Genomic DNA, 12,532 nt, shown 5'->3' with positions numbered 1-12,532 from the left:
CCTCCATTCACTCTTTCTCTCTCTCTCTAAAATAAATAAATGTTAGGGGGAAAAAAGACCAACTTGAAGGTGAAGCTCAATATTCATCCACCAAGTATTTAACAACAGGCTACTAGGGGCCTGGCAGTTCTAGGAACTGAGAAGACAGCAGCAAACAAAATGAAATGTGGGTAGTTGTTCTCATGGAGCTTGCACTCAGTGTGGGGCAGATAGATGATAAACACAACATAAGTAATAGGCCTGATGCTAAGCAATAAGAGGAACAATCATCATGATAAGGAAATAGAGGATGATGGGGTGGGTTGCCATTTCATAAAGGGAGGACAGTAAGAGGCTCTGATAAGGTGAGTCCTGAAGGAGGTGAGGGAAGAGAATCCCAGACAGGAGAGAGAGTAGAAACAAGTCTCTGGTGGCAATGCTTGGAGTGTTCAAGTAGGAAGACAAAGGCTGCTGGAGCAGAAAGAGAGTGAAGAGGGATAGCAGGTGGGATCAAGGGGGAAGGATGGGGTTCCCAAAATTTAACGTACATAAGCATCCCTGGGGGTACTGGGAAAGGTTATCCAGAGAATCCCCCCAGCTTGTAATAAATGGCAGCCCAGAATCTTGCATGTGCAAAGGATTCCCCACCACAATCAACACCATCCCAAACTGATTCAAGATGCAAAAACACTTCCTAGTAACCTATGAACATATTCCCATTCACACCAGCTCAGCTCGTATAAACTACATGGTATAAATTTTAGCCCATCTTTAGATAATGACACTGTGTTTTAGAATCTGCAGTTCATCTGCAGAACTGGACATTAATTTGGACATTGTTAGCTATAGGCATGAGGGACTGAGCCATTTCTTTATTCATGAGATGGGCTCTGTTTCTTTGTGTGAAATCTGGCAGACGTTCCCAGTCTTGATGGCTTACCTGCCAGTAACTTGCCTGCCTGTACTTCCCAAATCAGAGAAGTAGATTGAGCCTGAGTCTTGATCGTAGCCAGGGAGCAGCTGGAATTCCTGGCAGGTAGACGGGAGCCATCAGCAGGTGTGCATGGGCCAGGGCAGGCTAGTCAAGTTGGGCAGCGTAGGAGAGACGCAACAAGCCAGCCCAGGGCTCCACTGTGGTGAGGGAAGGATTAAGCCTGGCCCCAGGACCACTGAGTAAGGCTTGGAAGAAATGGAGAGAAACATTTAATAAGCACCTACTGTTTCCATGCACAATCTCATTAAATCCTCACTAACCTGCAAAATTGAATAGAGAAAAGTGAGACCCAGAGATTCTGAATGACTTGCCCAAGGCCACAGAGTTATTATGAGGTAATTGGTGGGATTAGAACACACTGACTCAGGGGCACCTGGGTGGCTCAGTGGTTGAGCATCTGTCTTTGGCTCAGGTTGTGATCCTGGGGTCCTGGGATTGAGTCCTGCATTGGGCTTCCAGCAGGAAACCTGCTTCGCCCTCTGCTTATGTCTCTGCCTCTCTCTGTGTGTCTCTCATGAAAAAATAAATAAAATCTCTTAAAAAGAAAAAAGAACCCACTGACTCCAAAGCTTGGCCTCTTTCTAGGCAGGACACCGCAACTATTGCTTTGAAATGAGTTCTTTTATCTTGATCAGTTCAATGAAGTTCTGTCTGGAGGTGGGTAGTTGAGGCAAGTCCTTCTTCTTGCCATCCCAGGGATCTGGAGAGATGGCCATATTTTCCAGACATATCTGGGGTTCAGGTAGGAGAGAACAGTCCATGTTCCCTCGGGAATCTGTTGATCTGGCCCTTTGAAGGGATGCCCATCTCTTTGTCATCAGAGCCCTCATCCTTAGCATCCCTTCAGTCTGGGCAGGGCTTCTGGCCCTGGGCACCTATCCCCCTTCACATCGACCATCTAGCTACCCAGCCAGCCAGGCTGGCTGACTCAGAGATGTCAGTCCAGCTTCTGTGTCTCCCCAAGTCTGAAACACTGATTTGTTTTATAACCATCTGCCTCTGTTTCCTTCTTCCTTCTTGGGCTTATTGGCACTCGCTCTCATTTGTGGGCACCCTTGTTAATGGAATAGCATCTGCAAATATGGGAATCTTTGCACCAGTCCCACATTGTTGATATCTCTGGAGTCATTTATAAAAATATCTCTGGCATTCCCTGCCTGACATGGTTCCACATCATGCTCTACTTGCAGGCAAGCTTTGCCAGCCTGATAAGGAGCCCTTTACTTGCCCTGTAGGGAATATGACTCATATCACCAGCTTTCCTTCCCTTTCTAGAGCTCATGTTATCCATAAAAGGGGCCATTATAAAGGTCATGGAGAAGATTAATCCCAGTCCTGGGTCTTAAACATTTTCTGTAGGATACAGTTGATTCAGTGGTAACTTGAGGACAAATAGTTTGATTTCAAATGAGTTAGCTTAACTGAAGGATGTTTATCTCAGTGACCTGTCTATTCATCTTGAGAGTGGCTAGTTTAGCAAGGCGCTGGATAGCTCAGCTGAAATCTGGCTAGCAAAACCTTGGGCTGGTTAGCTCATATTTGGTTTGCAAATTATAGCTCAAGGGTTAGTTAATGTATTTTTCTGGCAGAGTAGCTCAACTTGCTTTAACACTGGGCTTTGGAAGAAAAACCCTGATCTTTATCTCTGACAGTAAGTCAGCATCACTCTACCAGATTCATTAACCACATACTTCAGGCCTAACCCCAGGTAGCAAACATCCTGGTACTAAGTATGAATGGATCCCAGGGAGGAATCCCTGAGATCTACATCACAGGAGGAATAACTCTAAGTTCAACATTTAGCTCATATATAGGAAATTGAGTCTATATGGTCTTTGAACCTGCAGCATTGCTCAAGTAGAATAGTGACGATAAGCAAATGAGATAATGTCCATCTCCTCATTTATTTAGTGGTGCTTACTCAGCATCCACTCCATTCTAGGCCTTGAAAGTATAGACAAGACCATATTGTGCATATCATTTAATATTCCTCCCTTGCAGTTAGGAGTGGCCATGTGATTGAAGTTTGGCCAATGGAATGCAGGCAAAGTGATGCGCAACACTTCCAAGAGTGGCCTATAAAATCTCCTACACAATCCTCCACAGTTTTTCTCTCTTCTTGTATTTGCTAGCAGATGCAGAAGGTCCAGAACAGGACTCTGAGATCCTACAGGAGCCACAAAATGGGGAAAGGAGTCACACACCACTCCACAAATCAAAGCCCTCTCCTAAGCCCCTAAAACTCAGAGACTGCCTGTTACAGCACTTAATCTATCCTGACTGGTGCACTGCCCTTCACCTTATACTCATCACTTTCTCAGAGGACTTTGCCTCTTTTTGTTCCCAGAAAGACAGGCCATCCAGAGAGTTCCTCAACTTCCTTCTGCTACCTCCTTGACTTGTCCATGTGTCTTTCTCCTTGCTTTTCCCCATCCACACCACTCCAGAGGACAGATCCATCGATGTGGGTGCTCCATCTCATCCTGTCATCTGTTTTGCTCCTGTGTCTTGCTGACTGCCCTCTGCCCCCACCAAAATTCATTTAACTCTCCTCTCTCCTTAAAGAAAAGAGAGTCCCACCTAAAAGTGGGTAGTTGAGGCCAGTAATCCTCCCTGTCATCCCAGAAATCTGGATAGTTTGCCAGATACTCCAAGGAGATTTGAGTTCAGTGGGGAGGGGGTGGCCCATGCTCCTTGAGAGCTCTGTTGATCTGGCCCTTTGCAGCGGATGCTTCTCTCCCTAAATAAAATATGTGAGAGAGGATGTATATCTATCCTGTATCTCATTGAGACAACTGACCTAGGTCCCAGTTTCTGGTGAAGAGGCCAGAGTTTCTATTTCTACCTTATCAGTCATTGATTCCTTAACCCACAGCAATCTGGCTTCCTCTCCTGCTGTCTTGGTACTTTCATGCAAAGGTCACTAATGACCGCTAACTGTCAAATTAGGGGATTTTTCTCAGCATCTTCCCACTTAATCTCTCAGAAGCACTTGACACCTGGCCAGCATCTCTTCTAACTCACTCTCGGTCAACATTTTCAACCCCTCACTCTCATGGTTCCTTCTGATGCCCCTACATGGAAGGATGCCCTTAGGTTCTTCTCTCTGCCAACTCTTCTCTTGAAATTCTCTTGTTTGGAAAATAGGGCTATTACCACCAATAATAATAACAACAACAATAATAATAACAATAATAATAATAATAACAATAATAACAATAATGGCTAACATTTAGTGAATCCAAATGTCAGACATGTGCCAGCATATCACATGTGTTATCCCGCCTCACCCTAATAAGGACCCTCTGAGGTTGGGGCGCTACAACCCCATTCCACAGATAAGGAATCAAGGCAAAAACTGGGTTAAGGAACGTGTGCAAGGTCACCACTGGCAAGAGGTGGAGTCAGATGAGGCTAGTGCAATGCCCTTAAGGTATCTTTTCTCATATTTGAAAAAGGAGCCTCTTTCTTCTGGGCAGATGCAGCCCTGATCCAGAGAGCTTGGATTGGCAAACATAGGGGGCATTTAGCCCCACTTGCCTCCTTAGCCATGCCCCCTGACTCAGGCACAAAGTGCAGGCGTGTGGAGGTGAAATTCATACCCTGGCCTCTCTGACTCCTGAGACGCTGTGTGCCTCTCCAGTCCTCAATCCTGGCCTCGCAGGGCATTGTGGGGATTAAAACTAAACAGATCACAGATCCAAAGCTCTTGGCTCAGAGTTGGCATGGGAGAAATACATGATATAAGAAAGTTACTATTACTGTCACTACTATTCACATCATCGTTCTCAAGGACTTGCAAAGTCTCAATAAGCAAATTCATCAAAGACTTCATTTTGTCCCCTGTGCCAAGCTGTATGCCAGGTGTGGAGGTTACAAAGGAGTGAAACACTCTTCCTGCCTCCTGGAATTAAAAATCCAGCAGGAGAGAAAGCCACACAAACAGCGAATTAGAGTAAAAGGCGACCAGTACAGCGATAGAGGTGGGACAAAGAGCTGTATGAGCACGGAGAAGAGAACATGATGCCAGCCTGGGGTAGGGATGGGAACTGAGGCAGCCTTCCCTACAGCTTCAGAGAGGAGGGGATATCTTAGAAGCATCTGGATCACTAGGAGGGGCAATCCAGAGAGGGGAAACCGCATAAAGAAAAGCATGCAGGGGATCCCTGGGTGGCTCAGTGGTTTAGCGCCTGCCTTAGGCCCAGTGCGTGGTCCTGGAGTCCCGGGATTGAGTCCCACATCGGGCTCCCTGCATGGAGCCTGCTTCTCCCTCTGCCTGTGTCTCTGCCTCTCTCTCTCTCTCTCTCTCTCCCTCTGTGTCTCTCATGAATAAATAAATAAATAAAATCTTAAAAAAAAAAAAAAAGACAAGAAAAGTATGCAGATGGGTGACTACCTGGTGTGTGTGACCTGGAATTTGCCCTCAGCAATGGGAAGTCACTAAAGTATCTAAGCAGGGCTATGACATAGTCAGATCCTGGTTTTAGAAAGAAAGCCTAGCATCTAGAACAGTGTTTTGCACATAGTAGGTGCTCATTACACACTTGATGGATGACTAGAGGGATGGAGGAATGATATAAAGAATAAGACACTCTCAGGAAACTTTGCCTCCTGGCAGAAGCACTGACATTCCACGTGAATTTCAACGTCCTCTGGGATTGTGTAAACATGTGTGCTCACGTATTTATTTTAATCCACTGTGGAACAAACTTGGACTAAATGGAGAATGTTAGCACTGGAATAGTCCCTGATGAGGAATTGTTCCTGTCCAATCTTTCCAGCCCAGAAGCTGAGGCCCAGAGAGGGAAGTGGCTTATTAAAGTGATTTGTCTCATGAGCCAGCCACAATTTTGGTTGCTGCAGTGTGGCCTGCCTTGTGTCTAATGGTTTTTCTAACTTTCTGATTTGATCAGGTGCTCCATTCAGGGACCTTACCCTCTACTTTTTTTTTTTTTTAACTTTTATATTGCCACCTCCATGCCTTGTTTAGATGTCTGTGCCCTGCCTAGAATGCCTCCTTCTCTATTTTTTCCAAAGATTATCCTTCAGGGTGCTTTCCTTCCAGGAAGTCTTCCTTGACTACCTTGGCATGAAGTGATCTTTCTCTTCCACTGGCAGTGGCTCTTGGATACTTATTACATGCCAAGAACCATGTTTAGCAATTTTTAAAAGATTTTATTTATTTATTCACGAGAGACACAGGCAGAGGGAGAAGCAGGCTTCCTGCTAGAGGCCCGATGCTAAACTCAATCCCAGGACCCCGGGATCATGACCTAAGCCAAAGGCAGATGCTCAACCACTGAACCACCCAGGCACCCCCCCCCTCATGCTTAGCAATTTATAACTTTTATTACACTTAATCCTTACAGTGGCCCTGTGAAATATAGATCATTGTTATTGGCAGTTACAGAAAACGAAACTGAGGCACCATCAAGATAATAAAAACAAATCATGTACCAGAAGCTGGACTAAACATCTTTCACAGATTGCCTGAATCATCCACATAACAACCCCATTAAGTCAGCACTCTTATTATAATTTCTACTTACCTGATAAGAAAACTAAGGCTCAGAGATAAACTTGTCCAAGTTCCCATAGAGATGAGCTGGTTCCAGGATCAAGCCCCGTATACTGTCTCTATAGGCCCATTGACTTCCCAGTGAGGTGAGTGAGGACTTAGGAAGGGCCAGCCTCCAGCACAGCAGAGCCAGGGTGCCTGCTGAAAGCTCACACTTCATCCCCTGTGCTAGTCAGTCTTCTGCAGCCCCGACTGTGCACCCGAGGCATCTGGCTCTGTCCATTGTTATTAAATCACATGTCTGTTCCCATGTTTTACTCTAGCTGGATTGCAAATGCCTTCTGGATAGAGAAAATGCCTTGGAGATCTCAATGTCCCTCAGAGCCCCAACAAACTGCTACCAACACATAGGTGCTTATGCACTACTAGATAATTGATGAATGAGACTACTCAGCAATGGAAACAAATCTTGCATCTTCTGAGTATGGAGAAGTTGGTGGAAGGCAGCAACCCAAAGCTACACTGTAGAAGCAGTAGTTGCAGATCCCATTTACTTTTCATATCCTATAAAATAGATACCAGAACAAAAATAGCCAACTTATTGTTACGTGCTCAATTAAAAAAAATCTTGATATTCATATTTCCTTTGAAGGTGTGTCGCCTTTTTTGATTCCACCCGGTCCCTGGAACACCACCAAGTAGTGACTCTCTAAATATTGTTAATCAGCTAGTACATAAGGACAGATTACATTTTAACACTGAGGAATATATTTTTGTGAAGTTTTTGGTCCCCTGGACTCTTATTATTATAACCTAAATCCCACTGATTTTACACGGGACCTGATTTCTTTATGTGAATTTCCTCCCTCACTAACATAAAAACCTACTCCCTAGAACAGACTGTAAAGTTTTGAAACAGCTTTCTATAAAAGAAAAAATATATATATATAATTATAAGTAATATAATTTTATATATATATATAAAAGAAAAAATATATATATATTATTGCCAGACTTTTATTTTTCCAGCTCCTACAATGAAGAGGTTAGATGCTTCCCGTAGGAGTCTGTCTCAGGACCAGTTTTAATCCATCGTGTTGTTGCCCCCTACTGGTGACAGTTGGACGGTGACTTGCTCTGTAAGCAAGTTAGGACTGGGAGCTTCTTGTCTTGAAAACATCCCCATGCCTTTGCAGCTAAAAACATTTTGCTTTCTACAGCAAATCTGCCAACCAGAGGAAACATGTTTCTCTCACTAAACAAAAAGCTTACCCCATTCTTAGAGCCCTCCATCACTAGCTGTACAATAACTCCTACTTTCAGTTTATCATGATCATACCCCACATTCTCATTGCATGGAGCTCCTTCTGAGGAATTCTTTTTTGTTCATCTTTGTTTCCTCTGAGCCTAGCACAGCACCTGAAACATAGAAAGTACTCAGTAAAAGTTTGTTATGTACATGTATGCATAAATTAATGAAAGCACGAAAGGATGGGAGGGAAGAAGGAGGGAGGTAGGAGGGAAGGAGGGAGGGAGAGAGGGAGAGAGGGAGAGAAGCAGGAAGGAAAGGCATTGTCTAAGCCTCTCAGCTCCTGGTGAGCTACAGAGAGTCATGTTTGGTTTACAGAATAATTTAGTCATCAGCAAGTGCTTCAGAATTTTCATCAGCAGATTCTACAATTAGGGTAAAATTCTTGTTTTTTCCTTCCTCCCTTTTTCCTGTGGCTGAGCAGGATGAAAAGCTTGGTGCTCTTTAGGTTGTCGTTATTAGACTTTCAGGTTCACAGGCTGTGCTTTCCACTTTTTTCCTTGAGGTTTTCAGTAATTGTACAGCAGCTCAGGTATTTTCTCTGTTCCAGAAGGAAGACTAAAGGAGACTAACCCTGAAGAGCTGTGGTGGATATTTGTAGGTCGGATTGTCCAGCATCAGTCCTCTATTAGGGAACTGTGCACTGGAGCAGCCTGCAAGGTGCAGTGCCCTGCTTCTTCCTGGTCCCCTGGCAGCCACTCCTAGAATTTAGCCCGAGAGCAGCCAACTGATTACTCTTGCCCTTGATTGGACTCCTGAAGGGATGGTGAAAAGTGAATGGTCATTAAAATTCCTTTGTAGTAGCAGCTATTGTGGGGAGCAGAGGGGTATCTTTGGCTGGAGTGGACATGAGGGGACAGTGAAAGAGCCACATCTCTTGAGAAACATTTGGAGTTGGGGTTCTGGCTTCTTGACCCTCTGGAGCTGTTTTGCTTCTAGCCTCTATTCCATGGTCCCCTAGACTTTCTGGGAATTCTGTGAGCCCACATAGTCTGCCAACCAATTTGTCTTTTGACTCTACGAAGTGAGAGTCAGTTTCTGTTATTTGTACCTGCAAAAAGTTTAATACAATCGTAATCAAAGGGAAAAGAGAAATCAAAAGAGAGAGAAAAAGAGAGATAGGAAAGAAGGATGGGAGGAGGGAAGTCTTCTGATCCACAAATGAGGGTCTAGCTCAATGCACAGAAGCACTCAATTGGTTGAATGCAAGGCAAATCCTTTTATAAAAAATTAATGTCTAGACGATGCTTGTTTGGTAGTCTCCTAACTTGATCCCCATCACAGCTCTAGGGGTTCTTTAAGGACAAGGTCAGCTCAAGTCAGTTTTTCTCTAATCCTTGTTACTCAAAGTGTGTGGTCCACGGACCAACAGGAACGACTTGGGAACTTGCAGAAATGCCGAATCTGCCCCTCCCCAGACCTACTGAATCAGAATCTGCACTGAGGCAAGGTCGCCAATGATTATATGCACAATACAATTTGAAAAGCATGGATCCGATTATGATTAAGTTATTTACCCTGTCAAATCTCAGATTTCTCATCTATATATTGAGAATAACAATAATAAGATTTAACCCATGTATAGATTAGAAGCATATGAAATTGTCGACATTTAACCATTTTGACCTAAAGAAATGACAATTCCATATGGTTCAATCTAATGCCCGTTCTTAGTATTAAATACAATTATCCATAGAAAGTGCTTGCCACAGTGCTGGACACAAGGTAAGATTAGTAAATATGTCCCCAGTCCAAGTTCTGGCAGATTTTTTTCAATTCACGTTTCACACACTCAGGACATCGGAGATAAACCACAATTCTTGGACAGAAGGAGAAAAGGTGAGGGGCACCTGGGGGGTGCAGTCGATTAAGCGTCTGACTCTTGATCTCAGCTCAGGTCTTGATCTCAGGGTCGTGAGTTTAAGTCCCGCACTGAGCTCCACCCTGCATGTGGAACCTACTTTTAAAAAAATGTAAGAAGGAGATAAGGTGATGAGTTAATTGACATAGGGAGAAAGCAAACGATTATTTTAATTCAACATTATTTCTCATGCACCTGCTCTGTGCCAGCCACTCTGCCGGCTGCTCAGCACACTGAGGGGAGCCCAACAGCCAGGGTCCCTGAGAAAGATATCAGCCACATATTCAGCTTTAGTACATGCAATAGTGGAAAGTCATTTACATACATTCTCTCATTTCATTCTCTCAGAACCACGAGGAGGGAATTAGCTCCATGTATAAATAAGAACTAAGACTGAGTTTAACAAGGGTCCAAAGCCATCTATGAACTCATAGGTGATAAAACTACATTTAGAATCCAGACACGATTAGCTAACCATTGAGCTCAACTGCCACAGTATGTCCCCATGGTGGGCTTTTTGCCTCTCCAGTTTCAACTGCTTTTGTAATTTTCCAGTCTTTTCTTCATCTCTATCACAGTGGAGTCTCAAGACTCCCAAAGTTGTCTTACAGTTGTATCCAAAAGCCTGGGGCACCTGGGTACCCTGCCATTTCATGCTGCCCTCATAGGTTACCTCTTCAGCCATCACTGTGGCCTTTCTTTTCTTTTCTTTTTTTCTTTTCTTTTCTTTCCTTTTCATTTCTTTTTTCTTTTCTTTTCTTTTCTTTTTTTTAAGGTTTTATTTATTCATTAGAGACATAGGCAGAGGGAGAAGTAGGCTCCCTGCGGGAGCCTGATCCCACTGATCCTGGGATGGAGTGACATGAGCCAAAGGCAGACGTTCAACCACTGAGCCACCCAGGTGTCCCCACTGTGGCCTTTCTAAAACAGATGTGGTCATGGATTCATTCATTTGGTAGAAAAATACTGACTGTCCACTGTGGCCAGGCACTGTGCTGCAGCTGGCAATACTGGGAGGTAGCAGATGCTGCTGGTACCTGCTTATATTCCCTCAGGTCTTCCCATTTTGGGGTGAGCTGATCCAACAGACACCCATGCCTTAGGGTCTTTATTTATTTATTTTTTTAAAGAGAGGGAAACAGCTCTGCCTACGCACAGGGCAGGTCAGAGAAGTACCAGAATTAACACCCCTTGGGGCAGCCCTCTCACCATGATTTATGGGAGATGGCATATAAATACTTCAGCTCTAGCTCCTTGAGCAGGATAAGTCTAAGCCAGGTAATCTACATGGGCTCCCAGCATCCCTCAGCAGGGTCAGGCTCTAGTTTCCTCACAATGGAAAGGTGATTGAGAATGCATTCTTCATTTGCTGCCTTTCCTTTCCTGTCTGGCCTCCCCACCCCTCTCCCAGTGCTGGGATCACCTCCTAAATAAACTCTCCACATTTTCCTGGTGTTGGAGTTGGCCTCTGGGAAAACGCCAATCAAGACAAACTATGCAAAGCTCATGTCCTCACCCTTGGAAGCACACTAATGCAGCAATCATTGCTATGTTTTCAAATCACTATTCTCTGATTACTTATTCACCAGTTGTTAAGTGGGGCTTGCAATTTCCTATGGATAAATATTATGAACAAATATGGATTTCCTGTGAAGAAATACAATTTAACAGAAACAAATTAATTACTAGGCCTGAAGCAAAATCAATATTTGGGAAAATCTGTCAAAATGTTCCCCCTTTCAGAATTTCTGATTCTCTCTTCAGTTTTCTTTGCTGCCTTTCTGAAGTGGACTTCTTAAGGAGGCCCTTTAAAGGATTTTTAAATTTAATGATAAAATAAGTTGTAAGTTCCCAGTAAATAACACTAAGCATTGGAAGATTTTCACAACCTCGTCAGATTCTGACTGATGGTGAATTTCACAAAACCCCAATTGTGATTGGCAGGGGATAGCAAGGAGCATTTTTAGTTCCCAATGATAAATGTCATCTCCCTTAGTAGAAGCAAGAACAGCTTATATCTTGTGTAGATCGACATCCTGACTGGCCACTGCCTGGCCTGCTCCTTGATTCAACACCATTTGCCTGCATGTTGCTCTGCCTTCCCTTTGGTGTCCTTAGATCTGCAGTAAGAGACCCTGGTTGGCAGGAGGTTTGGGATCCAGGGCCAGATGCCACGGTGAGTCCTTCACGTCAGTCAGACTTAGGACATAGCTTCAGCATCTGCCTTTCTCTCCACCCAACCCCTACCCCTTCCCCAGGCCCTCAGTGGGAGCTATACTGCTGTCAACACAACCTGGCAAGAGCCACAATGATGGCATGGACCCCAGGACATGAGCGTAGAGATTCAGAGCAAGCATACACATGGGAGCTCTGGCCCGAGTGTGGGTCTTGAGAACCTGCTAGGCAGCTTCCTGACTTTTTTTTCTTGACAACTGAGAGAAATGGGTGAAACATTGACTCCAATTTGACCTGACAACTATGGAGTGCTCACTATGCCCTTAGCACTGTATTGAAACCCCATGCAAGAGGAAAGATGCTAAAGATGCATAAGATGTGTCCTATGCAGTTAAGGAATTAATAGGCTTCTTATCAGGGAAATGATTTATACACATTTAACAATTAATTAAGAGCCTGAATCTGAGTCAGATGTAGTACAGACCGTTTGTCCAGTGTTTTTAGAGAGAAAGGCGCAGAGGGGAGAGGAGAGGAATTAACCTGGATTAAGCATCTACTGGCTGCTATATAACTTACATTCAGCTCCTTATTTAATCTTCCAACTACCTCATGAGGTAGATATTATCATTATTACTATTCTTTTTATTATTATTTCTAATTCACAGAAATGAGGAAGTCAGAGACCCAGAAGGAACA

The 12,532-nt window shown here is 44.0% G+C and overlaps 2 protein-coding genes across 8 annotated transcripts in view; both read right to left on the bottom strand.

Moving 5' to 3' along the window:
• Nucleotides 1–6,663, bottom strand: part of ROR1 (receptor tyrosine kinase like orphan receptor 1) — a 475,484-nt gene extending 468,821 nt beyond the window's left edge. For 2 of the 4 annotated variants that reach the window (XM_072820555.1, XM_072820553.1), the window contains exon 1: nt 920–1,058. The gene's annotated coding sequence lies outside the window, so the exon portion shown is untranslated. Of the gene's footprint in view, nt 1–919; nt 1,059–6,522 lie in introns of those variants that run through there. The other 2 variants (XM_072820556.1, XM_072820552.1) reach the window with 2 other exon arrangements.
• The window catches only part of PGM1 (phosphoglucomutase 1), a 157,697-nt gene that overhangs the window by 56,389 nt on the left and 88,776 nt on the right, over nt 1–12,532 (bottom strand). For all 4 annotated transcript variants that reach the window (XR_012028202.1, XR_012028200.1, XR_012028201.1 and 1 more), the window contains exons 13-15: nt 7,831–9,757; nt 6,523–7,055; nt 920–1,158 (exon numbers count right to left, since the gene is read on the bottom strand). The gene's annotated coding sequence lies outside the window, so the exon portion shown is untranslated. The remainder of the gene's footprint in view (nt 1–919; nt 1,159–6,522; nt 7,056–7,830; nt 9,758–12,532) is intronic.

The sequence above is a fragment of the Canis lupus genome, chromosome 3 (assembly GCF_048164855.1).
Source record: "Canis lupus baileyi chromosome 3, mCanLup2.hap1, whole genome shotgun sequence".
Classification (NCBI taxonomy): Eukaryota; Metazoa; Chordata; class Mammalia; order Carnivora; family Canidae; genus Canis; species Canis lupus.
The sequence above is the reverse complement of the archived record's forward strand: the minus strand, read 5'-3'. Positions and strand labels throughout refer to the sequence as shown.